Below are 15,097 nucleotides of genomic sequence, written 5' to 3' on the forward strand. Positions count from 1 at the left end.
TTTTTCACACACTTTTCCTGAGATTAGAATACAGATTATGGCTGGATTGTATTTTGCACTTGCACATTAAATATATCACGATTCTTTCTGTTGGATTCTATTTAATGTATTTCAAAACTGCAAATTACGTGCTATCAGTTTGTAGTTGACATTTTAACAATTCTGCTCCAATATTATCCTTACTTCTACTCTCACTTTGAAGTGCCAAAAAAGGCACCCTACATATCTTTCCTTGTTCTCAGGTTATGATTCATCAGAGTCTTCTACATTAACCCAGTTTTTCCCAGAATTCAAAACTGCTTGATGCCCTTACTTCACTCATTCTTTACTTCCCTCTTTTCGTTCTATTAACTGCAAAAGAACTTAACTCCAGATGTGAGGTGAGAGTGACATCAAAGCAGCATTTGACCAAGTATGGAATCAAGGCGGAAAATGTGTTGCTGGAAAAGCGCAGCAGGTCAGGCAGCATCCAAAGAGCAGGAGAATCGACGTTTCGGGCATGAGCCCTTCTTCAGGAATCCTGAAGAAGGGCTCATGCCCGAAACGTCGATTCTCCTGCTCTTTGGATGCTGCCTGACCTGCTGCGCTTTTCCAGCCACACATTTTCAGCTCTGATCTCCAGCATCTGCAGTCCTCACTTTCTCCTCCATGGAATCAAGGCGCCCACACAACTGGAGTCAATGAAAATCAAGAGGAAAATTCTCCACGGGTTGAGCCATATCTTGCATAAAGGAAGATGGTTGTGATTGTTGGAGGTCGGTCATCTCACTCCAGGACATCACTGCAAGGGATCCTCAGGGGAGTATCCTAGGCCCAGCTATCTACATCTGCTTCATCAGTTAGCTTCCCCCCCATATCATAATGTAATGGGGCCTCCAACAGCAAAAGTTGAGGTAGGACAATAAACAGGTAGCTCAAGTGGACGAGCTGACCCTCTTTTTGAAGGGGCAAGGAAGATACATGGTTTTCCTCAACCAGATGTGAGCTATGGGCTTAATTCTATATGAATAGTCTGCTTTTTGAGTTTAAAATTAATTTCCCTTCGTATTGTAAAGATCATATGCCAGTGGAGTAAAGAATCCCTGCCATCATGAGTTTTGGCTGTCTATGTGCTTGAATGTCGTGTTACATTTCTGGTGCTCTCCCTATCTGTCTTCAATCACACTTTTCATTGCAAAGAATTTCTGGGAGTCCCTGACTGGCCCAATCAATACTTTAGTGAAGGTAAGGAAGTTGAGAATACCTCTGGTGCTGCGGTTAAAAGTGTGAAGAGATATCCAGATGTCCTTATACAACATGCGTGGTGACTGCTATGAGTATGTGGCATGCTCAAAGCCTATTAACCCTAGAACTGTTCAAAAAGCAGGAAATCAGGCTTTTTTTTTCACCATCATTGTTTTTGATGGAACATTTCAGTCATCTGTAACTGTCATGGGCAGTGGACCAACTAGAGGAGACATCTCTGACTTCATTTCAAAAATTGACATGGGTAAGTTGGAGGTCTAGAGGAAGCAGCTTGTTTCTACTCTCAGCAAATATGGGATAACTTTCAGTAGAGATGATGATGATATTGATTATTGTGACCTGTTAAGCCACAGGATTTTGCATAAAGATAACTGTTCAGCAATGATTCATTACCACCTGATCCCACCCCATCACTGGTAGAAAGACTGGGACTGTCTGCAGAAGTCTTAGGGAGTGAGGTGAAAGCTCAGAGTCATTGTCTATTTGCCTCCCCGCTTGTCCTTGTGAGGAAGAAAATCATAAAATCTATGTGAATTATCAGGCACTCAATGCAAATTCTCATAGGAGGCTTACCCTCTGCATAGGATTGAGGATGCATTGATGTTTTCAAAGCTGTAAGCTATTCCTGCAATCTTAATTTTGCTCACAGTTGTAACCAATTAGCCATCGCTAGACAAGACATTGAAAAGCCAGCAGTCCTGGCAGGCACCAGGCAGGTTCACAAATACATAAGATTGCCATTTCGGTTTTGTAATGCCCCTCCTCTTTCATGTGATGGACAAAGCTCTTGGTGAATTTAATTTCCAGCTTCTGTTTGTGGATCTGGATACTAATCTTTGCTTAACATTCAAGAAGAATCTTGAAAGAATAGACACCATGTAAACAACTAAGTCATCTCCTGGCTCTCTCAGTGGCTGTTCACCATCTCCAGGGTGCAAGTCGGTTATGATGGAAAAATCTCCACTTGCCTGAATGGATGCAACTCCAACAACACTCAAGAAGCTCCATTCCAACCAACAAGGCAGATGTTTGAATGGCACACTATCACCCACCTTCAACATGTACTTCTTTCTTCTTTTATTTTATTTCCTTCTCCAAAGCAGCAATGCATGCCATCTACAAGTTGCACTGCAGCAGTTCATCAAAGCTCCTTTGCAAAACATCTTTCAAACCCTCTATTTTGCCGTCTGGAAGGATGAGGGTAGCAGATGCATAGGAAAACTAGTGCCTGCAAATTCCCTTGCAAGCCACTCACCATCCTGACTTGGAGCTGTTTTGCCATTCCTTTACTGTTGCTGGGAAAACAAAAATCCCAATAATCCCTGCCTAACAGCACTCTGTGTGTCCATACACCTCACGGACTACAGAGTTCAAGAAGGCAGCTCACTGTAATTTTCTCAAGGGCGATTAGGGTTGGACAACAAATGCTGACCTAGTGTGAAGAGATATCCACATCATGAACAAAAAAAAGTTACACAATCTCCTTGTGAATAAAATATGAAGCTATATCATATTTAGATTTGTAGATATATTAACTTTCTTATTCGTTGCAACTTCATCGATGACCTGCAATAAGGGCCTTCTCCTTTGTTTCTTAATAAACATTTGAATCAGTATAGATTTAAAACATCCTAAGCAATATAGCATTGTTTCTTTTAAATTTGAAACAATGACAAATTGCAAACAATTTGTTATCTTTTAAACTGAAACATGTCAACAATCAGAACAGTTTTTCATGCCTTTTGAAATTCAGCTTGAAACGGTGCATATATTTCCCTGGTATTGTCTTGTGTGGGTGATAAATGTTCAAAAGTCTTTTCTCCTATAACTTACGATGATTCTAACTAGTTCTGATCCAGAATATCAAAGCAAAGTGAGGTCATTTAAAGAATCAATAAAATCAGAACATAGGAAACGGTTCTATAAATACTCTGATATAATTTCAAATATATTCAATTTCTGTGGTGACTGCTTCTTTCATATTGTTACTAATGAAATTCTAGAACTACTCAGGAATACAATGCAATGCCTCTAAAATTAGATTTTTTAAACATTACTTGCTTTGTCAGAAGTGATAAACTGCATGAAGACAGTTAAGCGGTACAATCACTACTATTTATAACATTAATGCTGATGGACAGTACCTATTTTGGATAAATAGAGCTAAACATTTGCCAATACAATGGATCATTTCCAATGATACTGTTCATAAGCAGGGAAAGGATAACATTTTTGGCCATATTTACTGCCTTCCCGCCTTGCACTGTCAGTCATTTTTTTCTTCTTTTATCCTGATCAGATGGGCTAATGGGCTGAGAAGTGGAAGATGGAGTTTAATTTAGATAAATACGAGGTTTGCATTTTGGGAAAGCAAATCTTAGCAGGACTTATACATTTAATGGTAAGGTCCTAAGGAGTGTTGCTGAACAAAGAGATCTTGCTTGCAGGTTTATAGTTCCTTGAAAGTGGATTCGCAGGTAGATAGGATAGTGAAGAAGGCATTTGGTATGCTTTCCTTTATTGGTCAGAGTATTGAGTAGTTGGGAGGTCATGTTGCAGCCGTACAGGACATTGGTTAGGTCACTGTTGGAATATTGCGTGCAATTCTGGTTGTCTTCCTATTGAAACGATGTTGTGAAACTTGAAAGGGTTCAGAAAAGAGTTACAAGAATATTGCCACAGTTGGAGGATTTGAGCTAACAGGAGAGGTTGAATAGGCTGGGGCTGTCTTCCCTGGAGCATCTGAGGTTGAAGGGTGACCTTATAGAAGTTTGTAAAATCATGAAGGGCATGGATAGGGTAAATAGGCAAAGTCTTTTCCCTGGGGTCAGGGAGTCCAGAACTAGAGAGCATAAGTTTAGGGTGAGAGGGCAAAGACATAAAAGGGACCTAAGGGGCAACCTTTTCATGTAGAGGGTGGTACGTGTATGGAATGAGCTGCCAGAGGGAGTTGTGGAGGCTGGTACAATTGCAACATTTAAAAGGCATCTGGATGGGTATGTGAATAGGAAGGGTTTGGAGGGAAATGGGCCAGGTGCTGACAAGTGGAATTAGTTTAGGTTAGGATATCTGGTCGGCATGGACGAGTTGGACCGAAGGGTCTGTTTCCATGCTGTACATCTCTCTAACTTTATGACTCGACTGTTCAGCTGAACAAAGTATCATTTCTCTGAGCTTCCATGCAGTGAAATATCTCCATTAATGTGGAGTAAGAACCTACATATTAGTACCCTGAAATTGAATTCTGATTCGCTATAACTATGTTTTTTGGTTAGATAAAAAGACGACTATGGGATCAGGGTTTCAAATTGTACATTCAGAATTAGTCTCAACATTTTCCCAAATGCTCCTGTCAGTGCAAAAGTATAGCGCAACATCAACAAAATACCAGCATATCTGTTATGAGCAGTGGGGGCATACCTGTAACTTTACCTTTAAGAGTTTGTCTTATTCAAAGTATGTAGTGCTATAATTTTTCAAATATAAAATCAATGTTGCTCATATGAATTCATTCACATTGAGAATAATGCATTTTTTTTACTGTAAACTAATTCTTGATAAATACAACCTTAATTGAGCTTTCGCAGACCAATTAATCTGATCTACATTGTCAAGACAATGCTCTTAATAATGAGGTCCTATATGAACATATGAATTGGGTGCTCATGTCTGCTCTGTTGTTCAACAAGATCATGGCTCACCTGATTAATTCACATTCCCGCCTATCTCATCTCCTTGCCTATCAAGAATCCATGTCCGCCTTAAAAATATTCAAAGATTCTGTTTCCATCGTCTTTTTGAGGAAATGAGTTCCAACGACACAGAACTATTTGTGAAAAAAAGATGCTACTTCTTTTGCTTTTAAATGTGTGGCCCTTAATTTTAAACTGCGGCTGCTAGTTCTAGATTTTCCTACAAGTCTGAACACACCTTCCACATGTACCTTTCAATACTCATCAAAATGTTACGTTTCAGTCAAGTCACCTCCAACTCTTCTAAACTCCAGCTAAACCTGTGTAATCTTTCCTCAAAAGACAACCAGCCCATTTCAGATATGGATGTAGTAAACCTTCCCTGAACTGCCTCCAATGCATTTGCACCCTTCCTTAAAAAGGAGACACTGAGTCAATAGATGTGACAACTCTGCAGTCTTTCGCCATTGACACAATTCTTTTTATTCCTCCTAGATGGATGATTTTACTTTTCTCCCATTTACTCCACTTTCCAAATCTTTGCCCACTCACGGAACCTATTAATATCTCTTGTTAACCTCCTCAAGGAAATGTAGAATTTAGGCGCAGGAGTAGGCCATTTGGCCATTTGAGCTTGCTTCACCATTCATTATGATCATGGCTTATCATCCAACCCAGCACCCACTTTCTTTCACTTTGAGCCTTTATTTTCTAAGAACTATATCTTTATCTTCCTTAAAAATCACACAACGGGGGATCCAAGATGGCGGCGACCCAGCAAGACTGAGTCCACAGTGCTCTACCCAAAACTTGGGAAAAGTGGGCTATCCACCCCCACCACACTCACTAAACCATTTATAATAGTTGTTAACCTTAAATAGTTACCTATTAGTACATTTAAATAGTCTAATACTAGCTGGAAAATGAGTAAAGGGAAGGGAACAGGCGGCTCTAAGAAAGCAGGGACCCCTCCCCCACCCTCTCCCTCTTCAGCTGCAACAAAGGTGTCTTCAGCTGCTTCAGGAGATTTACCAATGAAGATGAGCTTTGAGGAGATGTTTGCCAGGTGGGAGGCGAAGATTGATGCTTTTATCGATGAGTCTCGGCAGAGCAGAGAAGCACTATCAGCCGAGCTGCAGAAGCAGGGCAGAGACATTCAGGAATTGGAGTGCCGAGTCAGAGAGGTGGAGTCGAAGGCCGCAGCCTCAGAGACTGGGATAAAATCAACAGCCGACCACATCCGTCTTCTCGAGAATCGAGTCCAGAACCTAGAAAACCACATTGATGACCTCGAAAATCGATGTCGTAGAAAAAATATTCGGTTGTTGGGCCTTCCCGAACAGGAAGAGGGAGGCCAGCTGACAGCATTCTTAGAGCATTGGCTGCCACAACTTTTAAATCTGCAGGCTGGATCAGGCCAGGTAAGGGTAGAATGGGCCTACCGGGTCACAGTACGTGGGCCCGGCTCAACCCAGCGCCCACGCCCGGTCCTGTTCCAGCTGCAGAACTATAGGGAGAGGCAGATGCTCCTGGAAGCCTCAAGAAATCTGGGAAAAGATCCCCAAGCTATGACCCACAAAGGATCCAGGATCATGCTGTTCCAGGACTTCTCCCCAGCTTTGGTCCGAAAGAGGAAGGCATTCGATGAGGCGAAGAAGCGTTTAAGGGACTTAAATATCCAGTACTCCTTACGATATCCAGCGACGCTACGCCTTAGCCACAAAGGATCCATATATAACTTCGGATCACCGGAGAAGGCTAAGGAATTCTTGGACTCTCTTAAATAAGCTGTAAGAGATTGTGGACGCTGGTCTGCCTTTCCCATTATTTTGGTTTACATCCCTTCATCTTTTCTTATCTTTCCCCCTATGTGTGTATGTATATATATATGTTGGGGCGTTTGGTTAATGTTGATGGGGGGAGGTGGTTACCTTATTCTATTTTACTTCTGTTTTTAGGAGCGGGGTTGTTTTTCTTTCCCCTGTTATTTTGTGGTATTATATTTAAGTATTACGTGTTGAGATTGTAATCTTATAGTTATATATGGTATTAATATTCCCAAATATATTTAGATGTGGGTGTGGGTGGGGGTGGGGTGTTCACTGTTAACTCTAGCTTTATATTATATTTGAATTCTCCTCATTTTATTGAGGAACACCTGGGTCAAGGGTGGGGCACTGGTTGGAAGAGGGTAAGATGGACTGTGGGAGAGGAAGTGACGCTCCCTGGGAACAAGGGAGAAAATCTCCAATTCGGAATGTTTTATATTTTTTATACTTAGAAAGAGTTTTTTGTTATATTGTTTTGAGTGTATCAGAGAATCTTTACTTTTGTAAATCTTGTATGCTCCATGCTCGGGATGTTCTAGATAGGGTTTCCCCTCCCGAGGGGTCTCGGATCTGTCCAGATGATTATGGCTGAACAGTCGGTTAAGTGGTGCACCTGGAATGTCAGGGGGAGTAATTCGCCAGTTAAAAGGAAGAAAATATTATCAAATCTTAAGAAGGAGAGAGTTGATATAGCTCTCCTACAGGAGACACACCTGTCGGATAAAGAACACTTAAAATTACGACAGGGCGGATTTGATCAGGCCTTTTTTTCCTCTTTTAATTCAAAAAGCAGGGGAGTCGTTATCCTTGTCCAGAAGAACTTCCCTTTGAAAATTCTAAATCAGATAAAAGACGAATCTGGACGATATATTTTGATTAAAGCCCTCATAAATGGAGAGGAATATGGGATCTTAAATGTATACTGCCCCCCGGCACACCCCTTTAAATTCATAACGGAAGCTTTTTCAAAACTGATGGCCTTTGGTGCCCGTCATACAATTATAGGGGGAGACTTTAATTGTATTATGGATCCGGAAATAGACAGAATTCCCAAGAGTGCCGCTGGAGTATCTCCCAGATCTAGACAACTGGCGGACCTGAATAAAGAATTAGGATTGGTAGATGTATGGAGATGTCTCCATCCACAGGGTAGAGATTTTTCTTTCTACTCTAATCCACATAAATGTCACACAAGAATTGATATGTTTTTTGCCCCATCGATTTTTCTAAACTCTATAGCAACCTGTAAAATAGGTACTATAGCAATCTCTGACCATGCCGCTGTATACATGGAAACTAAGGTAAAGAACAATGGGACATCTGCTCGGCATTGGCGTATGGACCCCTTCCTGATAAAAGATAGCAAATTTTTAAAGTACTTCTCCCAAGAACTTAAAACTTTTTTAGAAATTAATACTGGTACGGCTAGCAATCCGTCAATGATGTGGGAGACCATCAAAACTTATGCACGAGGTTTGATCATCTCCTATTCAGCGACCCAGAGGAAAATGAAGGGAGAGCAACAGCGTCTGCTCGAAGCTCGCCTAAAAGCAGCCGAAACAGCATACGCTGATAGACCTTCTATCACAAAATTGCAGAGGATTACAGCTCTTAGGACAGCTTTAAACACCGTGCTTACTCAAACGGCTAAAAGGGAAATATTATTTGCGAAACAAAGATTATATGAATATGGCGACAAACCGGGTAGATACTTAGCATTTCTTGCAAAGAAAAAGAAAGCCCCTCAAACTATTCCGACCATCAAGGAAAGTACAGGTACCCTGACTCATGATCATAAAAAGATCAATGCGACCTTTAAAGAATTTTATTCTGAACTATATAGATCGCAGGATTGTGAAGATAGGATTAGGAGGATGCAGTCATTTTTAAAAAATTTGACCTTCCCGGGCCTGACTCCGGAACAGGTGTCGGCCCTAAATACCCCTTTAACAGTCCAAGAAATACTTGAGGCAATTAGGCAACTTCAGAGCGGAAAAGCACCGGGCCCGGATGGTTTTCAAGCTGAATTCTATAAAGAATTTACAGGAATATTGGTTGACCCACTTATGGATATGTATAATTTTGCGCATAGTCAGGTCTGTCTCCCGCCCACGCTGAAAGAAGCAAATATTTCTCTTATCCTCAAAAAAGGAAAAGACCCAGAAGATTGTGCATCTTACAGACCAATATCCTTACTAAATGTAGACTTTAAAATTCTCTCAAAAATGTTAGCACTAAGACTAGAAAGGGTACTGCCATATATTATAAAGGAGGACCAGACGGGATTTATTAAGGGCCGCAGATCATCCAATAATATCAGAAGGGTCTTGAATATGATCCAAGCCTGTCATCAGGGAAAGATACCAGGAGTAGTAATTTCATTGGATGCGGAAAAGGCATTTGATAGGGTTGAATGGTCATATTTATTTTACACATTGGAAAGGTTTGGCGTTGGACAGGTGTTTACCAAATGGGTTTCAACATTGTATAATGACCCCAAAGCAGCTGTTATTACTAATGGGTTAAGATCGGATGGCTTCAGTGTGGGTAGGGGCTGCCGTCAAGGATGTCCTCTCTCACCATTGTTGTTTACACTGATAATCGAACCATTAGCAGAAGCCATCCGGACTGATCCTAATATAACGGCCCCGAGGATTGGTACAGGTAAACACAAAATTACCCTCTATGCAGATGACGTTCTCTTATTCCTCAGTAATCCTTTAATGTCAGTGCCTCGTCTAATTCAAGTTATTAATACATTTAGTGCATTCTCAGGCTATAAAATTAATTTTTCAAAATCGGAAGCCATGCCAATGGGTGGTCTGGCTATGATACCCCACTTAATGGACGGATCCCCTTTTCCCTTCCGTTGGTCCCTGGAGGGCTTCTTATATTTAGGTATTTTTATCACGCCAGTATTTGATCAGCTGTATAGGGCTAATTTTGTACAATTAATGGAAAGGATAAGGCAGGACCTCCAGCGATGGAGAGACCTGCCGATTTCCTGGCTAGGGAGAATAGCATTAATTAAAATGAATGTTCTGCCCCGTCTCTTATATCCTATGAGAATGCTCCCGCTGATGCAGCCAAGGCTAGCCCTACGTAGATTATATGGCTGGTTGGGCTCCTTTATTTGGAACCATAGACGGCCCCTTATTAAGCTGAAGAAGCTACAGCTTCCACAGGCAAGGGGAGGACTGGACTTCCCAGACTTTAGGAAATATCAGTTAAGCTCCCTACTAAGTTACATAGCTGATTGGGTTTCATCTGATCCACAATCAATTTGGCTGGATATCGAAGCCTCCCAAGTAAAATACCCACTTATTAACCTTTTATTTTCAGATAAGAGGAAAATCATTACAGACCACTGTAAAAATCCCATAATATTAAACACAATTAAGGCCTGGAATATAATGCGGCAAAATGAGGGTAACTCACATAAAACATCCCCCCATGCACCAATAGTAGGCGCATGGGGATTCCAACCGGGGATTACAGATGCCACCTTTAAACTCTGGAGATCCAGGGGCATCTCATGCTTAGGGGACCTATTTAAAGATGGGATCCTGATGTCCTTTGAGCAGCTGTGTCTGAAATTCGGAATACCTAATGGGGATCTCTTTCGATACTTCCAAGTTCGAGATTATATACAGAGGAAGACTACATTAATAGATAGTCTTTATAAATCAGACAGAGAACGTAATGTCTTACGACCAGCGGGGGCATCCTCCGTTAGTACTATATACCATTTGCTACATGATGGAGTCTCAGGAGACATGGATGACCTGCTTAAAACATGGGAGCAGGACTTGGGGCTAGAAATCTCTGAGGATATGTGGAATGACATTTGGGAAAATGCTAGAAGAATTGCTATCTGTAACAGAACTCAGGCTATCCAACTAAAGATACTTCATAGGGCCCATATAGCTCCGGCTCGACTGGCAAAATTTAAGGCAGGAGCATCTCCAATGTGTCCTAAATGCAAAATAGAGGTGGGTACTCTTGTACATTGTCTGTGGACTTGTCAGAAAATCCGCAGATACTGGACTAAAGTGGCAAATACCCTGACAGAAATTTTAGGAACGGAAATTAGGGTGGACCCTGTATCTCTCCTTTTGGGCTTTTCGAACCTCTCATCTCTGGATATGCATGGGAAGAGACTATTTTCTATTCTCTCTTTCTGTGCAAGGAAAAATATTTTGGTGAACTGGGTGGCTGAGGGCCCCCCTGGACTTTCAAATTGGCACAGATTAATTATGGAATATATCCCCCTTGACTTCCTCACAAATATGGTGCACCGAAAGACTGAATTATTTTATAAAATATGGCAGCCCTTTTTGAATTATATAAATGCAGATATTTCGGCTATCCTAACAAGGGCTTTTATTTAGTGAAGATTTCAGACCGGGCTGCTCCGGGGCCCCTTGGGAGAGGAATCCTGCGCGAATACGGGTTTTATTATATTTGATGTTTATACATTCCGAGCATGTAAGAGACTTAGGTATACACTCTGGTTAGTTATAGGTTAGATTAGTAGAAAGTTGAGGTTTTTTTTCTTTCTTTTTTCGTTTCTTTTTTTTTCTTTTTTTGTTTTCTTTCTTTCTTTTTTCTTTGTTAAATTATGACTATTGTATATATGATTTAATTGTACATCAATGTTTGTATTTGAGAGTTTTGTTTATTTTTGTAAATTTGCAAAAATGTTAAATTTCAATAAAAATATCTACAAAAAAAAAATCACACAACACCAGGTTGTAATGCAACAAGTTTATTGGAGGCACTCTTGAAAGTCTTCATGTCCTCTTCACAACTTTCCATCCTACCTATACTTGTGCCATTAAAAAATTTAACAACCAAACCTTCAGCACCTTCAAAAATTCATATTTAAGAAAGAAACTTATATATAGAATTGTAAAAGGGTTCAGGCCCCAGCATTGATCCCTGTGGCACACCACTTGTCACAACTTGTCAACCATAAAGTGACCTGTTTACAACCATGCTGTTTCCTATTAGCTCACCAATTTCCTATCAAAACTAATATGCTGCCCACTTCACTATGAGAGCTTTATTTTTTGCAACAACTTTTGCTATAGCACTTTTAAAATGTCTTCTTGAACCCTGACAACATCCTTGTAAATCCTTTCTGAATCCTTTCAAGTTTCACAACATCTTTCTGATAGGAAGGAGACCAGAATTGCACGCAATATTCTAACAGTGGCCTAACCAATGTCCTGTACAGCCGCAAAATAGCCTCCCAACTCCTGTACTCAATATTCTGACCAATAAAAGAAAGCATACCAAACACCACCTTCACTATCCCATCTACCTGCGACTCCACTTTCAAGGAGCTATGAACCTGCACTCCAAGGTCTCTTTGTTCAGCAACTCTCCCTAGGACCTTACCATTAAGTTTATAAGTCCTGCTAAGATTTGCTTTCCTAAAATGCAGCACCTCGCATTTATCTGAAATTTATTTAGAAATAGCTTCTAATACCTTCCTTGTTGAGCTAAAAATGCACATAGTAACGTCATAATCAACATGATTTAACAGAAGGTAAATTGTGTTTACAAGTTTATTTGAGTTTATTTTTGCTGATGTAACTAGACACATAAAAGGAAACTCGTAGATATCCTTTGTATGGATTTCAAAAATTAATTTGGAAAGGTGCCTTACAAGAGGTTACAATGCTAGATAATGGCTCCTCAAATTTGGGATAATATCTGAGCATACTGAACGATTGGATAGTGGATATGCTGTTTAAAAAAAAAGGATAAAGAGGTCATTTTCAAGTAGATAGGCTGTAACCAATGGACTGCCATACAGCAGTGCCACAGTTACTTACAATCTACATTAATGACATGAAAAAGAAGAAGTTATGTATCTAAATTTGTTGATGATGCAAATCAAGATGGGAATGTAAGTTGTGAGGACATACACAATACGTCAATGGGCAACAAGATGGCAGACGGAATGTGAGGTGGATAAGTGAAAATGTATTCACTTTGGTAGTAAGAATAGAAGTGCAGAATCTTTTTGAAAAGATGTGACTCTTTTAAATATCGATAGTCAGAGAAATTTGCGTTTACTCATCCGAGAAGCACAGGACGTGAATATTCAAATACAATAATTAGGAAAGGAAAGATCATATTGACTATTATCACAAAGGAATTGCAGTACCTGAATAAAGAAATGTAGCTACATTCTGTGGATGCAGAGCTTTAGGCTTCATACCTATAATGAGTATGAAGACAATACAGTGAAGATTCACTTGATTGCTTTCTGGAATGAAAGTTTTGAGGAAATGGTTCTAAAGTTGTAACGTCGTAAAAACATGGAAACAGATCTTTCAGTCCAACCAGTCCATGCCGAACATAGTCTCAAACTAAACTAGTCCCACCTGCCTGCTCCATATCCTTCCAAACCTTTCCTACTCATGCACTTATCTTTTAAAATTTATACTTGTACCCACATCCATTACTTCCTCATTCCATATGCAAACCTCTCCCTGTGTAAAAAAAAACCCCATCATGTCTTTTTTAAATCTCTCTCCTTTCGCCTTAAAAATGTGCCCCGTAGTCTTGAAAGCCCGTAACCGAGGAAAAAGACAACTACCATTTACTTTATCCCTACTCCTCATTATTTTATAAACCTCTTAACTGACTATGTGGAGTTTGCACATTCTCCCCGTGTCTGCGTGGGTTTCCTCCAGGTGCTCCGGTTTCCTCCCACAGTCCAAAGATGTGCGAGTTAGGTGAATTGGCCAAGCTAAATTGCCCATAGTGTTAGGTAATAGGTAAAATGTAGGGGTATGGGTGGGTTGCGCTTCGGCAGGTTGGTGTGGACTTGTTGGGCCGAAGGGCCTGTTTCCACACTGTAATCTAATCTAATCTAATCTCTTTAAAGTCACCTCTCAACCTCCTATGCGCCAGTGAAAATAGTCCCAGCTTATCCAGCCTTTCCTCTAAGTCAAACTTTCCATACCCAGCAACATTCTGGTAAATCTCTTCTAAACTCTTTCCAGCATAATAATATCCTTCCTATTGCTGGGTGACCTGATCTAGACACAGAATTCTAGAAGAGACCTCACCAATATCTTGTACAACCTCAACATAACATCATAATTTCTTTATTCAAAGGAGTGAGCAATGGAGGCAAGTGTGCCAAACACCGTTTTAACCACCCGGTCTATATTTGATGCAAAATTCAGAGAATCATGCAACTGCACCCCTAAGTCCCTTTGTTCCCAAGGCCCTACTATTAATTGTCTAAGCCTCACACTCGTTTGTGGTACCATAATGCAATATCTCGCATTTATCCAGATTGAACTCCACCTGCCATTTTTCAGCCCATTGACCCATTTGATCAAGATCCCTTTGCAATCTCAGAAAACCTTGTGAGTAAATTGGGCAACACCTCTGGGGTTTAGAAGAATGAGGGGTGATCTATAGAATCATGCCAGGGTTATAAATGGACTAGATCTAGTAGACACTAAGAAAATGATTCTTCTCACTGGCAAATCTAGAAGATAAAGCCACAGCTTCAGGATAAGAAATCAATCATGTAGCACTGAGTTGAGGAGAAATGTTGTCACTCAGAGAGGGTGTGAATCTTTGGAATTCTCTGCCCCAGATTGTTGTGACTGCTCCATTGTTGAATATAAGCATGGCTGAAGCAGATCAAATTTTAGTCTTTCAGGGAATCGAGGGCTATGGGGAGCAGGTGGAAAAATGGACTGGAAGCAGATCACTCATGATTGCACTGAATGGCACAGCAGGCTCAACATAGAAAATAGGTGCGAGAGTAGGCTATTTGACCCTTCAAACCTACGCTACCAAGAGGCTGTATGGCTCACTCCTACTCCATATCTGACATTCTTCATATTAGGTGATATTTTTTATGCAGTAATAAAAACTCAAATATCCATTATACAATATAAACTAAGAAATAAATGCCATCAGTTGATTCTAACGACTTCATCAATTGATGGTAGATTGCATTTTTTAGATGTGTACAAATGCTGAGGGTTATGAAAAAGAGAACTTGCCTTGGCAAAACAATTGCTAGTCTGGATTAGAGTGGTGCTGGAAAAACACAACAGGTCAGGCAGCATCCGAGGAGCAGGAAAATCGCATTTCGAGTAAAAGCCCTTCATCCGTTGTCAATTTTCCTGCTCCTTGGATGCTGCTGACCTGCTGTGCTTTTCCAGAACCACTCTAATCCAGACTCGGGTTTCCAGTCCTCATTTTTACCTAAAACAATTACTAACCACATATCACATATTCAGCATGAGTATGCATTGTGGTATACATATAATTGACAAAAGAAACCAG

The 15,097-nt window shown here is 40.5% G+C and overlaps 1 protein-coding gene across 1 annotated transcript in view; it reads left to right on the plus strand.

The window, feature by feature from the left end:
• Nucleotides 1-15,097, plus strand: part of pex5la (peroxisomal biogenesis factor 5-like a) — a 179,314-nt gene that overhangs the window by 130,426 nt on the left and 33,791 nt on the right. The gene's annotated exons all lie outside the window — the stretch shown is intronic.

The sequence above is a fragment of the Hemiscyllium ocellatum genome, chromosome 13 (assembly GCF_020745735.1).
Source record: "Hemiscyllium ocellatum isolate sHemOce1 chromosome 13, sHemOce1.pat.X.cur, whole genome shotgun sequence".
NCBI lineage: Eukaryota > Metazoa > Chordata > Chondrichthyes > Orectolobiformes > Hemiscylliidae > Hemiscyllium > Hemiscyllium ocellatum.